Source organism: Lipotes vexillifer, unplaced genomic scaffold (assembly GCF_000442215.2).
Source record: "Lipotes vexillifer unplaced genomic scaffold, Lipotes_vexillifer_v1.1 scaffold158, whole genome shotgun sequence".
NCBI lineage: Eukaryota > Metazoa > Chordata > Mammalia > Artiodactyla > Lipotidae > Lipotes > Lipotes vexillifer.
In genome coordinates, this window is record NW_006788189.1 from 1,858,322 (window position 1) to 1,874,510 (window position 16,189).

The window sequence follows — 16,189 nt, forward strand, 5'->3', positions numbered from 1 at the left end:
AGTGGCACTGAATTCTCATGCCTCATATGGTGTCTTACCCTTGGACTCACTATTCACTTACCCATAGTCTCCTCTGCATTTGGGCCAGGAAATGTTGGCGTACATACAGATTCAGTGCTTGAATATACCTTCTCTAATACTGCATCCGGGGCTGCCTGTTAGGATACAATTCCAACTTCTTGTTTTTAATTTGAAGAGGAAACATTAAGAGACCTCTGTAGAACAGACCTGTGGTTGCCAGGGGGGAGGTGAGGTGAGGGAGGGAAGGATTGGGAGTTCGGAATTAGCTCTGTAGCACAGGGAACTATATTCAATATCCTGTGATAAACCATAATGGAAAAGAATATGAAAAAGAATGTATATATGTATAACTGAATCACTTTGTTACATAGCAGAAATTATCACAACACTATAAATGAGCTACAATAAAATAAATTAGAAAAAAAAAAGGAATGCCTCTCTAATACCATAATTACGGGGAGAAAACACCCAGGCAACACCAAGCCCCAGATTTAGATCCTGCAGCAGGGCTCCGAATTAAAAGGACCATATTCTTATTTTTTTCTCCAAACTAATATTTCTTTTTCTAGTCATAGCTCCTAAAGAAGTTGAATATTAGTTTTTTGGTTTGAAAGAAATAATCAATAAGAAATAAAACTCCTGGGGAAGTCAAGAATAATCAGATTTTCTAACCGAATCTAAGTATTCAGCAGATGTATAAGAACTGAAAATCTGAGCACGTGAAATTTCATTGCCTACATTGAGAAAAATGAATTAAACAAACACTGTGGAAAACAGTGTAACTTTAGAACATTTTTATTTCAAGGAAAAATAAATATGTAAATGGACATTCTCTACACAAAATCATATTTTTATCTTCATAGTCTTATTTTAAATATCCAAACTGCAAATGTGATCCAGCTGTTGGTGCTGACATAAGGCTCTGACTGAATGCCTCGGGTGCCTAGGAGCCTTCGAATGTTCTGTTGCTCAGCTCATGCCACCTGTTGGTCGCTAGTAAAAAACACAATTTTATAATATTTACTCTGTGCCTTCATGCTTGAGACCTCGTAGTCTCAATTCCATAAGTCTCTTTACATAATCCTTACCCTTAAATCACTTTCCTACGAATATATACCATAAATCTTTCTTCCCCTCTTTAGTTGGTCATTCTGCAAAGTAATCCTTAAACAAAATAGAAATAGTATCAATTTCACATACCATTTTTGTTTGAGTATATACAGCGTGATGACGGAATAACTTTAGTGTGAGTGCTGTAAAAATATGTAGAGTTAAATATGAAATTATGTCATGAACTGAAAAAATGTTGGATTCCTTTGAGTTAGCAGTATATATATTAAATTTTATAAACTAGATACAATTTTATTTTGTTTGAGACTAAAATTTAAAAATATTGAGACACCAGGAAACTTGAGGTGAACTCTTATTCTACAAGGTGACTCTCTAGTGATGTGTGGCCCTGCCCAGGGATGGGCACAGACAGGTGGGTCGCACCTGTGCCCACCTCTTGGTCTCCACAGACAGAGAGAGAGGCAGCCAGACCTTAGGAGCCTCCTGGTGTGACCAGCGGGACGTGCATGGCACCAACTGTGAAGCATTCTTGCCAAAGAAAGTGAAATCGGATCAGTTAAGTCTCTAGATCCACCAGTTTATGGGAAATACAGGGTATAGAGGGGCATGTTAAAATTCCATGCAGATGCAATCAGCAAAATCCAGCCCACAGCAAAGTCTACAGGACAAATAACTTTTATTTCCCCAACAAATAAGTGACAAGAAAAAAGAAAAAGAAGAAGGGGGAACTGTTATAGATTAAGAGATTTAAAGGATAATTAGGGAAATTTGAACAATGTGTATTTGATGATATTAAGGGATTATTGTTGTTACAGTAACAAGAGAGATCTTATCTCTTGGAGGTCTTCCTTAAAGATATAAATATGTAATGTTTATGGATGGAATGTTATGATATCTTGGATTTGCTTTAAAAAAAACCCAGCTTGCTGTGGAGGGTGGGTAATGTGTGTGTGTGTTGGGGGGGGGGGGACTGGGGGAGGAAAAGATGAACCAAGATTGGCCCGATGTTGATAAGTGTAGAAACTGGGTGATGGGTACCTGGAGGATTCATGCCTCCATTCTCTGCTTTGTGTCCATGTGAATGTTTCCATAATAAAAAGTGTCTTCAAAAACCAAAGACTTGATTGACTAGTAATCTCATAGTTCATTTCTTTTTTAAACTGTTTACAAACCAGCAAAACTGACTGTAAATTAGGTTCTTCAGGGAGCTATACCTTCTCTTTCAATAACTGTTAGAAACCATCGATTTAACTACCTAAAGTACAATTGCTGTGCTCAGATTTGAGTGACCTGCCAGACGGGTCAGCTAGCCCTCTTAGCTGAGAAGCCAAGGCAGGGCAGGCAGGGCACAATTCCAGGGGTATTAGTAAGGAAAGGGGAGCAGGGCTAGGTGCTGCCACCAAGGAGGGGTGAAGTTGGTAAAAACTGTTAGGTAGCTAGTCAGACATGAGCGGGTGCTGCCCCATCGTGGAGGGGGTCATCTCTCCCGGCCCCCCACTGGTAATCAGAGCAAGGCCAGAGATCCTCCCTCTCCCAGTCAAGGACCACCACTGAGTTTCCAGGCTTATCAGGACTAAGCAGGATAAAATCGCCAACACAGGTTGGTGCAGGGGCACCAAGACCTAAAAAGTGACTTAAAGTAACCCAGGTTTCATTATGCCATATTTATAATAAATTAGCATTGCGGGTTTTTGCCCCGCCCCTCCCCCCTCCCCGTCCTTTTCGCTTGGGTGCTTCTCGGTGGTAAGCACCTGCGCAGTAAGAGAATTTTAGGTCATATAACCTAAAACTGTCAATCAACTTGTCAGTCAAATGACGTAGGGCGTGGGGAGGGACTGCCACCACTCTAAGAAGCCCAACGCTGTCCTGACTGCAGGGCTGCTTCTGGAGAGCGTACTTATGCTTTGCATAATAAAACTTGCTGCCTAAACCTGCTGTCTCTTGACTGAATTCTTTCCCTTGAGAGGACAAGAATCTAGGAATCGCCGGTCGGCCGGTAATAAAACCACTGTTTGTGGGACAGTAGGGTGTGGTGAGGGCCTGCGGAGTACACTCCCTGCAGGAAGGTTTTCAAACTCCATTTCTAAAAATGTGCTGGTCAAAACTAAAGGGGTCAGCAACTGGCCAGGCTGAGAGACGGCCAAGGCAAGGGGTTCCCCCGGCGGCCCAGGAGCCGTGCCCACGGGGACTGTGGTGGTCACAAGCAACAGGCAGACCCGGGGGCGACGGGAGCTGGGGCCAGTCACCAAACCGAAGAAAGAGCTGATCAGCCAGGAACCAGGAAGCACTGTCCAAGGGCCTTGGCTGCAGGATCTCTGAGTGACCGGCATGCCAGCTGGAGGGTCTCCTTCCCCAAGGCGTTTGACTGGCTTGCCTTGTGATCCATAGGTGCCCTGACCAAAGGAGGAGGGGGGCGGTGGGAATGCCCAGCTGGCAAAACCAGAGCTGCCAGCAGACCGGCATCCCCAGCTCCTGGCTGGGCAGAATTTTCAGGGTGAGACTGAAAACAACATACCCTCTCTCACGGCCGTCCGTCCCTTCGAACCGGTGCTGTGGTCACTTCTAGCCTCAGATGAAAGCTTGGGCAGTTTTAATACGTTTTAGATCACTCCTAGAAAAAGAAAAAACCTCCAGTTACTTTTAGCCACCATAACACTCTCAATCACGGGTGAAAACGTCCAGTCCGGTGTAAATAAACATCCCAGAACTTCGTGTTGGTGGAAGTTGGGCACTTCCACTCCCCCAGCTCTGGGCAGCTCTGGCTGGGAGCCTGAGGAGGGGACGGGGTGCGGGCAGGTTGGCTGCTTCTCCCTTTTCTGCGTTGCCCCACCCCCGCCCCTACCCCGCAGCCCTGAGGATATCTGTCTTCTCTGAGTTTGGAGCTGTCAGGAGGAAGGAGGGCGGGAAGCTTGCTCCCGTCTGATGCAGGAGACCTGGCATCAGGCTCTCCGGCCTGGGCGGGTGTCCCTCCACTCCTCTGGGGCTTTTCCTAAATGAGAACCTGCAGCTGCAGGGCCTCTCCTCCAGGCGGCTTCGTGACTCCGGCCTGGGTCCCGTGGCCCCTCCCAGCTCTCCTCCCGGCCAGAATCTAACCCCCTGCCTGACTCCCTGTTGTCCCCACCCTGGCGGGTGTCATTTCCTCCCCGTGTGTCCAGTGCTGCGTGGGCTCACTTTCAGGTGATGGGAGCTGGCCTCAGGTCTCGGGAGCCCGCAGACTCCAGGCAAGGGGGATCAGGCTCCCTCTGAGTGGCTCTGGAAGCCCCGCTCACTCAGCTGCGGGAGGGGAACGTGGGGTCCTTGCCACCCACTGCTCTACTTGCAGCTGTTGCAGCTTACCTGAAAAGAGACATTCTGGGGGGCGGGGGGAGGTCCTGGTCCCTTTGTCACTGCTCCTGTCCACAGAGCTGGGGCCTGGCTTTGAACTGACGCCGGGGGTAGGACCAGCCCCCACTGGATGCCAGCCGCCAACACGGAGGTATGCGCCTGGGCTTCCTGGCTCTTGCAGACCAGGGGCAGCGCCGGTGTAGAATGGACCCTGAACCCTGCCTGGAGTGGAGTAGGGTTGGGGTAGGCAGCAGTTCCTGACAGCTGCTTAGAGCCCCGTGTGTCTTCTAGTTCTGCGAGCTTTTTTCATTTAAAGTGCTAATTTAATTGTACTGGAAACTGCATGATGTGGAGACTTGCTCTGTGGCCTCATACAGGGTTAATTTATGAAAATGTTCCATGATGATTGCTGGGTTCAGGGCTCCACATCTGTCTTATTATTCCAGGCTTGCTGTTGTGCTGTTGAAAACATCTGTATACTTCTTCATGTTTGCCTATCCATCACTGAAAATGGTGTATTAAAAATTCCCACTCTAATTGTGGAGTTGTCAGTTTCTGCCTAATATAGCTTGAGTTCAGGTTGTTAGATGCGTCCGAGTGTTGTTTTATCTTCCTGGTGAACTGTTCCATTTATCATTATGTGGTAATGCTCTCGGTCCCTCCCGGTACTTTGGCCTTAAAGTCTATTTTTATCTGACAGTGATTTAGCCATCCCAACCTTATTTTATAATATTTACGTGACATTTCTATTCCTATTAGTTCCCATCTCCACAGTCTTTTACTTTCAATCATATAGTTTTCTTTTGTTTTAGATGTGTCTCTTGTAAACAGAGTGTAGCTGGATTTTTGAAAAATCCCACTTGGTGATCTCTGTCATTTTACTCTTTTTTAAAAAAAATTTATTTTATTCAAGTATAGTTGATTTACAATGTTGTGTTAATTTCTACTGTACAGCAAAGTGATTCAGTTATACAAATGTATACACTCTTTTTCATATTCTTTTCCGTTATGGTTTATCACAGGATTATCAAATATAGTTCCCTGTGCTCTACAGTAGGACCTTGTTGTTTATCCATTCTCTATGTAATAGCTTGCATCTGCTAACCCCAAACTCCCACTCCATCCTTTTCCCACCCCCTGTCATTTAACTCTTAACCTTTGTTGTGGTCACTGATACATTTGAAATTATTTTTAACTTTTTATTTTGTGCTTTCTCTTTATCTCCTCCTCCTCTTTGACTCTCTTTTCCTGACTTTTTGTTTTTTTATAAATTTATTTATTTACTTCTGGCTGCGTTGGGTCTTTGTTGCTGCACGTGCGCTTTCTCTAGTTGTGGTGAGCGGGGGCTACTCTTTCTTTGTTGCCGTGCACGGGCTTCTCATTGCAGTGGCTTCTCTTGTTGTGGAGCACAGGCTCTAGGCATGCGGGCTTCAGTAGTTGTGGCATGCGGGCTCAGTAGTTGTGGTGCACGGGCTTAGTTGCTCCGTGGCATGTGGGGTCTTCCCAGACCAGGGCTCGAACCCATGTCCCCTGCATTGGCAGGCGGATGCTTGACCACTGCACCACCAGGGAAGCCCTGACTTCTTTTTGACTGGATTGAGTTGTCTTTCCTTTACCCCGCCCTAATGACTTGGAATTATGCATTCTATTTCTACTCTTTAATGATTACGCCTAAAATTTTAACACACATGCTTAACAAAGTCTAAAATGACTCCGTATCTCTGCTTCTTCTTGAAGGTCACCCCCTTCTGTCTTATGTTTTTGTCGTCCAGTATTTTACTTTCACCTTTCCTATCCGCTATATTACTCATTATTGTAATTATGGTTTTATATAGTAAATACACATTTATTTCCTGCATCTTGGATCTTCCTTCTGGTTTTAATTTCTTTCTTCCTGAAGTACATCACTTAGAAGTTCTAGCAATAAAAATCTGTTAGTAGTAAACTCAATATTTTACTGGAAGTCTCTTTATTTTGTGCTCATTTTTGTCATGTTTTCAAATTTTATATAAATAGTGCACACTGTATCACTCTGCAACCTGCTTTTTTTCTCCTCTCAGCATTGTTTTAAGTGAGTTATTCATGTTGTTACATGTAGCTCTGTTTCTTTCATTTTAACTCTTTATAGTATTTCATTATATTAATACAGCACAATTTATCTATCTGTTCTCTTGGAAGAAGACTTTCTTAAAATATCTTTAGAATTTTACCTTTTTCTTCTGGTACAGTGCAGAAGTTTACGATCGCAGCAAGTATGTATTTATTCCCAGTTTTATAACTATCAATCATCATAGCTTGAAATTAAATTCATGCATAATCACTCATCACAAACAAATGAAGTACAATCATCCACAATCCAACGAGATGCATCCACTTTAAATTGCATCTAAAATTGATTTATCCTTCATCAATTAAAAACGTTTTATAAATGCAATAGAAAAAAAATTTCCAGATTTGTGAAACTAAATGGGGACCAACACTCAGTAGAAGTAATTAACAGAGAGGATCATAAATTTTTAGAATCTCAGGAACAAAATGTGTAATAGAAATTTAGAAACTAGTTTACTTTTGCCAGCCAAATACAACATTATAAACAACAGCTGCATCTGATCCAGAAATTTCCTGTTACTTGGACTCCTATCAACAGAAGAATGCAGAATTATTCTATCATAACTGGTTGGATCATGAACTATTAGCAGTTCCAATTGGTTCATTTAGATGTTTCTTTTTAGTTATGCTCTTATAATTTCTAGTTAATATGGTATATCTAATTATAATAATTTAACTACTTGGAAAGTTAAAGTACATACCAGGAAGGAACATGCCTACAGAAATACAAACACAATTAAGAAACATAATGTTTTCAACTTGGAAGAAGACTTTCAAGAGAATTTATTTTATAATTATATAAATTATAACTATATTTATTTTATAATAGAGAATATTTGTTTTATAGTAGAAAATAATTCTATTTATTTTATTTTTTGGCCACACCGTGCAGCATGTGGGGTCTTAGATCCCTATCCAGGGATCAAACCTGTGCCCCCTGCATTGGAAAGTGTGGAGTTTTAACCACCGGACCGCCAGGGAAGTCCCTCATTTATTTTATAATTTATTTTATGATAACGGTTATTATTGTATCTTTATTGTGAAAAATTTCAAACAACCATCAAAATAGAATAATGAACCCTGATGTATCCAACCTTAACAAAAGTCAACTCATAATCAATCTGTCTTTATGCATATTTCCACTCACTAGATTATTTTGAAGCAAACCCTACACATAGTATCATTACATCTGTTAATAAACCATAAGGATTATTAAAATAAAAACCTCAGAATACCATAATAACACATAAAAATTTAATGAGTCATTATTATTATTAAATATCCAGTCCGTGTTCAAACTTGTAGTTGTTTCATGACTATAATTTAAAAAAATAGTGTGAATCAATTCAAATGAGACCCAGTCACTGAGAGTGACTGATATGTCTCTTAAGTGTCTTTTAGGGTTCACTTTTTCTTCCTCTTTTTTCTTTATTTTTCAAGATTTCCTTGCAATTTATTTGTTGAGGAAACCAAGGTGTTTGTCCTGTGAAATTCCCCACAATCTGAGCATTGTTGATCTCATCCTGCAGTCTCACTTAGCATGTTCTTCTCTCCTCTGTTTGTCCTGTACATTTGTAGCTAGAGCTAGAGGTCGCCTCCTTCTTGAATCATTTAGTTGAGTATAAAACTCTCTATTAATAGTTATTTCTTCTCAGCATTTTGAAGATATTATTCTGCTGTCTTTAGGCTTTGGTTATTGCTATTGAGAGGTCTGAGGTCAGTCGATCTGTACTTTGTAGCAATTTATCTTTTCTCTCTGGCTGTCCTTGTCCTTAAAGTTCTCCAGTTTCATTATTTTTATTTCTCTTACTTATAGCTCATTTTACTCCCTAAATTAGAAAATTCATGTCCTTCATCAATTATGGAAAATTCTCAGCCATTATCTTTTTGAAAAACTGTTCTTTCTCCTCTTCTTTCCATACATCCCTTCAGGAACTTCTATTAAGCAGAAGTTGGACCTCTCATTCTGTCTTCCATGTCTCTTATCTTTTCTTGCAAAATTTCCATCTCCATCTCTCCCGAGTGGCACTCTCAGGAATTTCTTCAGACTTATTTTCCAGTTCACTATTGCCCTCTTCAGCTGACTTGTCCATTGAGTTTTCCATTTCAATAACCATTATTTTCCATCCTATAAACACTATTTGGTTCATTTTTAAGCAAGCCTAGTAATATATTTTAATAGCATCTTGCTCCTATATCATGCTCTGACTCCTTCCTTTATTCTTTGATGATCTTCAATGTAATTACTTTACAATCTGTATCTACCTGTTCTGTTGTCTCCCGTTCTTGGGAGTCTGGTTCAGTGGCTCCTCATCTCTGTTGGCTTTTGCTCACAATGGCTTGTTCCTTGCTTGCTCTGTGGGTCTGGACTGCACATCCCCGTGGGTGGGGCCTTAGCTGTAGAACACATGCAGCCCATACTGAGGGTGGGTTCCCTAAAGGAGCTCTACAGTTGCTTTTGCCAGATATCCCAGTGATGTTCACAGCACAGAGCTGCTGTTTACTTGTTTCTCAGCAGTGGGTTCCTGGAAGGTCAATGCATGAGGGCGGGCCTGTGGCTGTGTATCCCCATGAGCACGTTTTAAGACAATTTGAGACAAATTCTTTTGTAGCCTCCCTTTTTTTTTTTTTTGGCCACTGGACAGATTTTTGTGTATTCTTTGAAAGTGAAAAGCTTTAAGGGTCCTAGCTTTTTATGAGGGCGGGTGCTCAGTTCTAATCCCCCTCTGCTGTGCTCCGGCTTCTCTCGCCTTCATGCTCATTGAAATGCAAGCCCTTTGGAAACTGCTAACCTCCCCCATCCAAGGCAGCCGAAGTGTTAGCCCCGCCGCCGCCCTTTTTTTTTGGAGTTCGGTTTTCTCGCTGTGGTAGAATAATGTCCCTCATTTCTGCATCTTAATCTCCAGAACCTGGGAATATGCTAGAGGACATGGCAAAGAGGGAATTGAGGGTGCTGATTATCTGGGTGGGCCTGATAGAAGGAATCACAGGATCCATATAAGTGGGGGAAGGAGGCAGAAGAGGGTCAGAGGGTGGTGTGACTACAGAAAAATGGTCAGAGGAAGGCAACGCTGGCCGTGAAGGTGAGGTCGGGCCCCGAGCCAAGGAATGCAGGTGGCCTCCAGAAGCTGCAAAAGCTGCAGAAGTGGATCCTCCCATAGAATGCAGCCCAGTGAGACCAGTGGTGGACTTCCCACCCTCAAAACTATAAGTACATAAATCTCATGTTGTCTTCAGCCACTAAGTTTGTGGTCATTTGTTATGGCAGTGATAGAAAATGAACACACTCTCCAAAATGTTTGGCTCTAGGTCTTTTCACTTTTCTGTGGACCCATCCATGTATTTCAAAGGACATTTATTACATTTCTTGCAGCATTTCTGGGTATTTCACAGCAGGGTATTTTCGCTCTGCAGTCTATCACATCGCCGGAAGCAGAAGCCCCTGCCTTCACTGTGGAAAGGTTCATTATATCTTTATTCCCAGGCCTGTTTTGTTTGGGTCCCTGCACTGTATTCTCAATCCACAAATGTCTCCTGTCTTGGGAACATGAGGCCAGGAGGAGGATTAGTCCACACTTCCACATGGGACGCCTTTAGGAACAGACACAGATGTGGGCAGAGAGGCTGTGAACTAGAATGATCTTGACGGGTCCCAAGGTCGGCGTCACACATGACTGCTCTGGTTAAAGGCCCATCCCTGTTAAAGGGATGATTGCAGAGGGGAAGAAGACTGTAGTCACTACCGGATGCTTTGTGTTATATCAAGGCTCTAATTTAGCTCTTGGATAATCAAAACCTTCTCTAGAACTCTCTGGTTTGTTTCATCCTTGGACTCTGCAAAGGAGCCGGTTCTGCTTTGGCCATCAGGTGGGTGGAAGGCGGAAGCAGAGGTCTCTGCTGAGAGAGGGAGTGAGCGCTGGTCCTCAGGCAGGTCGTGCTGTGAGTGTAGTAAAACCACAAGTGCTCTTGGTACCCAGCGTGGGTTTTAACATGTCAGGCATGTGGTAGGTGGTTCTGTTAATATTACCACACATGGTATTACAGCCTCCGTGAGAACCTAGGATTACAGCAATCCTTGCAGAACTGCCCCCCTGCCCAGTTCCCCAGGGCCTGAGTGGGACCAGAGAGGAAATGTCCACGGGACCCTTGCTGGGACGTGATGTGAAGACAGCCCCCAGGGACCTCCAGGGGTTGGAAATTGCCTTCTGTGTGAAAGAAGGTAGGGCCAGAAGATTTTTCATTCAAAATTCTATTTTTAAAAAGGAAACAAAACAGTGTTTCGGCTTTTGGTAGAGATGGAGAGAAGTAACACCCTCCTCCAGGGTGTGGAAGCAATTTCCATAAATAGATGATTCCCGAGGAGCAGTGTGGGTGTCCCTGAGCAAAGAATCTTGCCTCAGGGAGGGAGGCCATGGGGAGCACTGTGAGGGTGACCCATCTTAGGGAGCAGGTGGCATCCGCTCGGCTCCAGAGTTCGAGTCCCCTGTCACCTGCGTCCTGAACATCGTTGCCAGGTGGGCGTCCCCCAGCCCTGCTCCCATCTTCATCCTGCCCGAAGCGCCTGACCCCTGAGACGCCTCCCAGCTTTGCTGCAGACAGAAGAAGCTTGGGTCTGTCCAAACCTCGGTGCTGTCCAGCTCTTGACCTTGACGAGCTCTTGAGGGCTTTGCATAAACACAGGGATAGGAATCGCTACTTTGCTTGGTGAGGATTAAATAAGATCATGTCCACAAAGCATCTGGCACATAGCTGGACTCACTCTGCGTGTCTTTCCCTGCACTGCTTAATGGAGAGGCCTCACAAAATCACTGCTTGATACGATTTGCAGCTGATTCCACATGAGGGTGGGGAAATAGTCACGTTCTGAGTCCCGGTTCAGCGTGGTGCCCGAGGACAGGAACACTGTGTACCATTAAGTTTGGTCCTGGGGGATTGAGCCATTACGAAGTCATGGTCCAGATGGGAAATGAGGTCCAGGAGGTGTTGGAAACCAGTCGGGCTGGGTGTCGGGCACCTGCCTGGCTTGGTCCTGGCTGCGCTGCTGACAAGCTGCAGGACTTTGTGAAGTGACTGGATCTCCCAGGCCCAGGACTCCCCAGCTTGCGGAGTTGTTCTCAGCTACTGTCTGGTCCGTGGAAAGAAGGTTATAAACCCCAGCTCCTTGGGTCTGCCTTTGACTGGCAGCTCCTGCAATGCAGCATCTCCGCCTTGCACCCCTCTCCCCAGCATCTCCTGATGCTGCCCACGGCCTGTCACCTGTCGGGCATCTCTCCGCTGGGGCTGCAGCTGGCTCAGCCCCGACTCCTGCCTGGTCCTACGCTGAAGCTAGTTCATACCACCGGGCTCACAGGAGCTGATCATATGTTCCTTTTTAAAAAAAAATAATTTATTTCAATTTATTTATTTTTGGCTGCGTTGGGTCTTTGTTGCCCCGCGTGGGCTTTCTCTAGTTGCGGCGAGTGGGAGCTACTCTTCGTTGCGGTGTGTGGGCTTCTCATTGTGGTGGCTTCTCTTGTTGCGGAACGTGGGCTCTAGGTGCGCGGGCTTCAGTAGTTGTGGCACGCGGGCTCATTAGTTATGGCTCACGGGCTCTGGAGCACAAGTTCAGTAGTTGTGGCGCACAGGCTTAGCTGCTCTGCGACGTGTGGGATCTTCCCGGACCAGGGCTCGAACCCGTGTCCCCTGCATTGGCAGGCAGATTCTTAACCACTGCACCACCAGGGAAGCCCTGATCATATGTTGCAAGCTAACTTTAGAACCACTGCAGGAGTATTTACACAAAGGAAAGTAGCAAATTCTACGGCAATGGCTTCCGATGCCAATTCCCCGGATTTGGGCCAAACTTCACAGGTTGAAGGCACCGTCTCCACTAGACGGCCCTCACTTCAGTCTCAGATGCAAGTTCTAGGGTCCCCAGGCCAGGCTCCCTTCTAATCAGCTGCCTACAAGTGTGGAGGTTCTCACCACCCCCTCAGGTCCGGTCGTTTGCTAGAACTATTCATAGAACTCAGGAAAATGCTATACTTAGGGTTACAGTTTTTTTTATGACACAGGGACCCAAATCAGAACAAAGGGAGACATGCATTAAGGTGTCGTCTCCAGGGACATGCTATCTTCCTGGCACGTCCCTGTGTGATGATACGCAGAGTACTGCCAACCAGGGAAGCTCCCCTGAGCTTTGGTGTCGGACTTTTTATTGGGGTTTCATGAAGTAGGCAAGAATGATTGAATTGTTGTCCATGTGATTCCATCTCCATCCCCGCTCCCCTACTCAGACTCGCCAATCCTCATCATCACTAGAGGTCCCAACCCTATAATCACATTGTTGGTTTTTCTGAGTCACCTTGTTAGCATAAACCAGCAGGTGTGGTCCAAGTGATCCGTCACCGTCACCGATAACGATAACACGATAACGGGTAACGCTTGGGAAATTCCAAGGGTTTCTAAACCCTGGCTGCCCCCAGGAACTAGGGACAAAGGCCAGTCAAATTCTCTATTGCTCAGCTCCAAATCAGCGCCCACTCCACAGGGCATCCTTGGCACCCCACTCCTGTTTCCCAGCGCGAGCACTTGGGCAGGCCGGACTCGTCTTCTGCCTCCAGTCAAGGTCAAAGGTTGGTAGCAAGCCTCTGGTCAGGGGTCACTGGTCCAACCAGCGGGGCGGGGTGGGATGGGTCATAGGATGTGAACCATGACCCCCTAATCTTCGTCTTTAGCTGCAGCTACGTACAGGCCTTCAGTGGGGCTCTCGGAAGCGTGGGCACCCGGATTGGAGGGTCTGCTGCGACAGGGAAGGGATGTCAGCTAAGGGACCAGGTGGGGAGGTTTTCCCTGTGGCTCCATTAAGCCCTTAACACCACACTTTCCTCCCAGGGAGGCTGATCTTGTCTTTCCTGTTGTAAATTTCTTCCCGATGTTCTCAGGCTCGCACACAGCAGCACAGCCTGGCCCAAGAGGTCTCCTCCCCTCCTGTGGCTCCCTGAGACCGAAGAGCCTGGGTCCGTGTATTTTCAGGAATCAAGACATCGATCAACGTTTGTCCCCAAAGCGATAACTATGATGAAGTACCTACTATGTGCTAGCTCATGAGTAGGGAGAGGTGTACAAAGCTTCAGGATAGCGCTGTTGGGTAGAAAGAAACTGTGAACCACGTAGGCAATTTAAATTTTTCTAACCGCCACACTAAAAACATGAGAAGAAACAGGCCAAATGAATTTAAATAATGTATTTTATTTAACTCAATATACCCAAACTATTACCATTTCGACATGTAACCAATGTGAAAATTATTAATGAGATATTTCACATTTTTTCAAAATGTTCAAAATCTAGTGACTGTTTTATGCTTATAGCATGTGTCAACGAGGACCAGCCCCAATCCAAGGGCTCAGTAACCTCCTGTAGCCTGTGGCTGCATATTGGACAGCACAGCTACAAGTTTATTATATGTATAGTTTATATATTTTAAAATTATATATATTACATATTTATTTCTTTTCTTATACTCAGTATTTCGTAATGACTATAACGGAAAAGAATCTGAAAAAAGAATATATATACATACATATAACTGAATCATTTTACTGTGCACCTGAAATTAACAGAATATTGTAAATCAACTACACTTCAATAAAAAGTAAAATTATATAGATCACATATTTACCTCTTTGGTATTATATATATGTATAAATATGATATATTTTCTTCTCTGGAGGAAAGATGCTGGGGAAAACCGTCTTCAGGAGGCCTGGTGCCTATATCCTGGCTCCACTGTTTGCTGGCAAGTTACCAGCCCTCCTGAGCCACTGTTTCCTCATCTGTGGAATGGAGCTAATAACACCGGCACAGAATTGTTGGGAGGGTTAAACGAGCTACTCTGTGGAATATGGTACAGAACAGGTGATTGGTTAATACATAGCTTGTTCTCTGTTCTCAAGGACTTCAAGTCATGACACAGATCCAGATATTAAGTTGGCTTCTGACCCACCTTGACCAGAATTCTAATGAAGAAATCACAAGTTATGTTACGTATCCAGCCAACAAAGATCAGGTTCGTTGTGTAGCAGGTAGAATGCTAGTTCTGTGGTCTGTTAGTGAGGCCCTATTAATGTATCAAAGTTATCCATGGTCAAGCACATCAGGACTTCGCAGAGCCTTAATGTATCGACAGGATGTATTGTGAATCTCTGAAAGTGGGACGTGTCCAGATTCCTTTGACCATGTAGCTTTTTCTATAAAACCTCTCAAGGAGAGACAGGGAACACCTTGGTGGGCTCCCTGCTATTTATATCAATTATAGGAATCAACCACATGGAGCATGCCTTAAACTCACTTTATTCCCTTGACTGCACTGGTTTGGGTTTAACACGTTCAGAGCAATTTATGCTGGAATGGAAGGGTTGCCTAAGAGTATGGCCTTTTCAGACAGGTTAGATAGAGCATCCAAGATTCACAGAGTGATGCAGTGTCACAGCTGGAAGACTCAAGGCTGCCTGCTTCCACCGCTGCCCCTCCCGGACCCCTCCAAGCACATGGCTTGACTGCCTCTGTCCCATAGTGCTTCTGTGAACATTGGGGTGCATGACATTCTTTTTGAATTAGAGTTTTAGTCTTTTCTGGATATATGCCCAAGGGTGGGATTGCTGGATCATATGGCAACTCTAGTTTTAGTTTCTTAAGGAACCTTCATACTGTTCTTCATAGTGGCTGCACCAATTTACATTCCCACCAACGGTGTAGGAGGGTCCCCTTTTCTCCACACCCTCTCCAGCATTTGTTATTTGTGGACATTTGGGTTTTTTTGGCCATACCACATGGCTTGCAGGATCTTAGTTCCCTGGCCAGGGATTGAACTCGTGCCCCCTGCAATGGAAACATGGAGTCTTAACCACTGGACCGCCAGGGCAGTGCCTATATGTGGGCTTTTTAGTGATTGCTATCGCCAATGTTGAGTGGCTCTGCTGGCATTGTGTGCTTCACAACTTTGGCCACCACAGACCTTAGGTGTGTGTGACGCACTGGCAAAAACATACGTGGACTGCTGCAGGCTCCGCGCCCCGGTGGGAACAGATCCTGCCACGTGCGGTCCCCCCTGAACTGCTCAGAGCCCCTGACTGGGCTTCGGCCCCTCCTCCAAGGCTCTCAGGCGGCCTCACTCGTGTCTGTAGACGGTTCTCAGGGTTGCTGCTCTCCTGAACCCTGTCTGGGTCGCTGGCTGCTCACAAGGCGGGGCTGTGTTGCTGCCGCATCCCTGCCCTGGACGCCGCCTCTTTGGGGGCTGCTGAACTTGGGGGTCCCGCTCGCCAACTGCCCCGCCGTGTGGAGCTGGCCCAGGTTTGGTTTAGAAATGGGGAGAAGACCCCTCCCCCACTCTGAGCCCAATCTGTCGGCTCACCTTGAGCCTCTGAAAATAGGAGCCTCCCGCCTTCCTGTCTCTCCTGCCTCAGCCCCCAGCGACCCTGACAGCCGTCTCCTTAAATGCCTGGGGCATCTCTGGCTGCATCTCCTTGAGAACAAGCACTTGGGATTTCCCAAGACCTTCGCAGTCCTTGGCTGTCTCAGTCCTCACCACAGTCCCCGGATGCTCGTTACCCCACTCCTCATATGAGAAAACCGAGGCTCAGAGATACGGCAGTGCTCGTTCAAAAATCATAATGATGGCGAG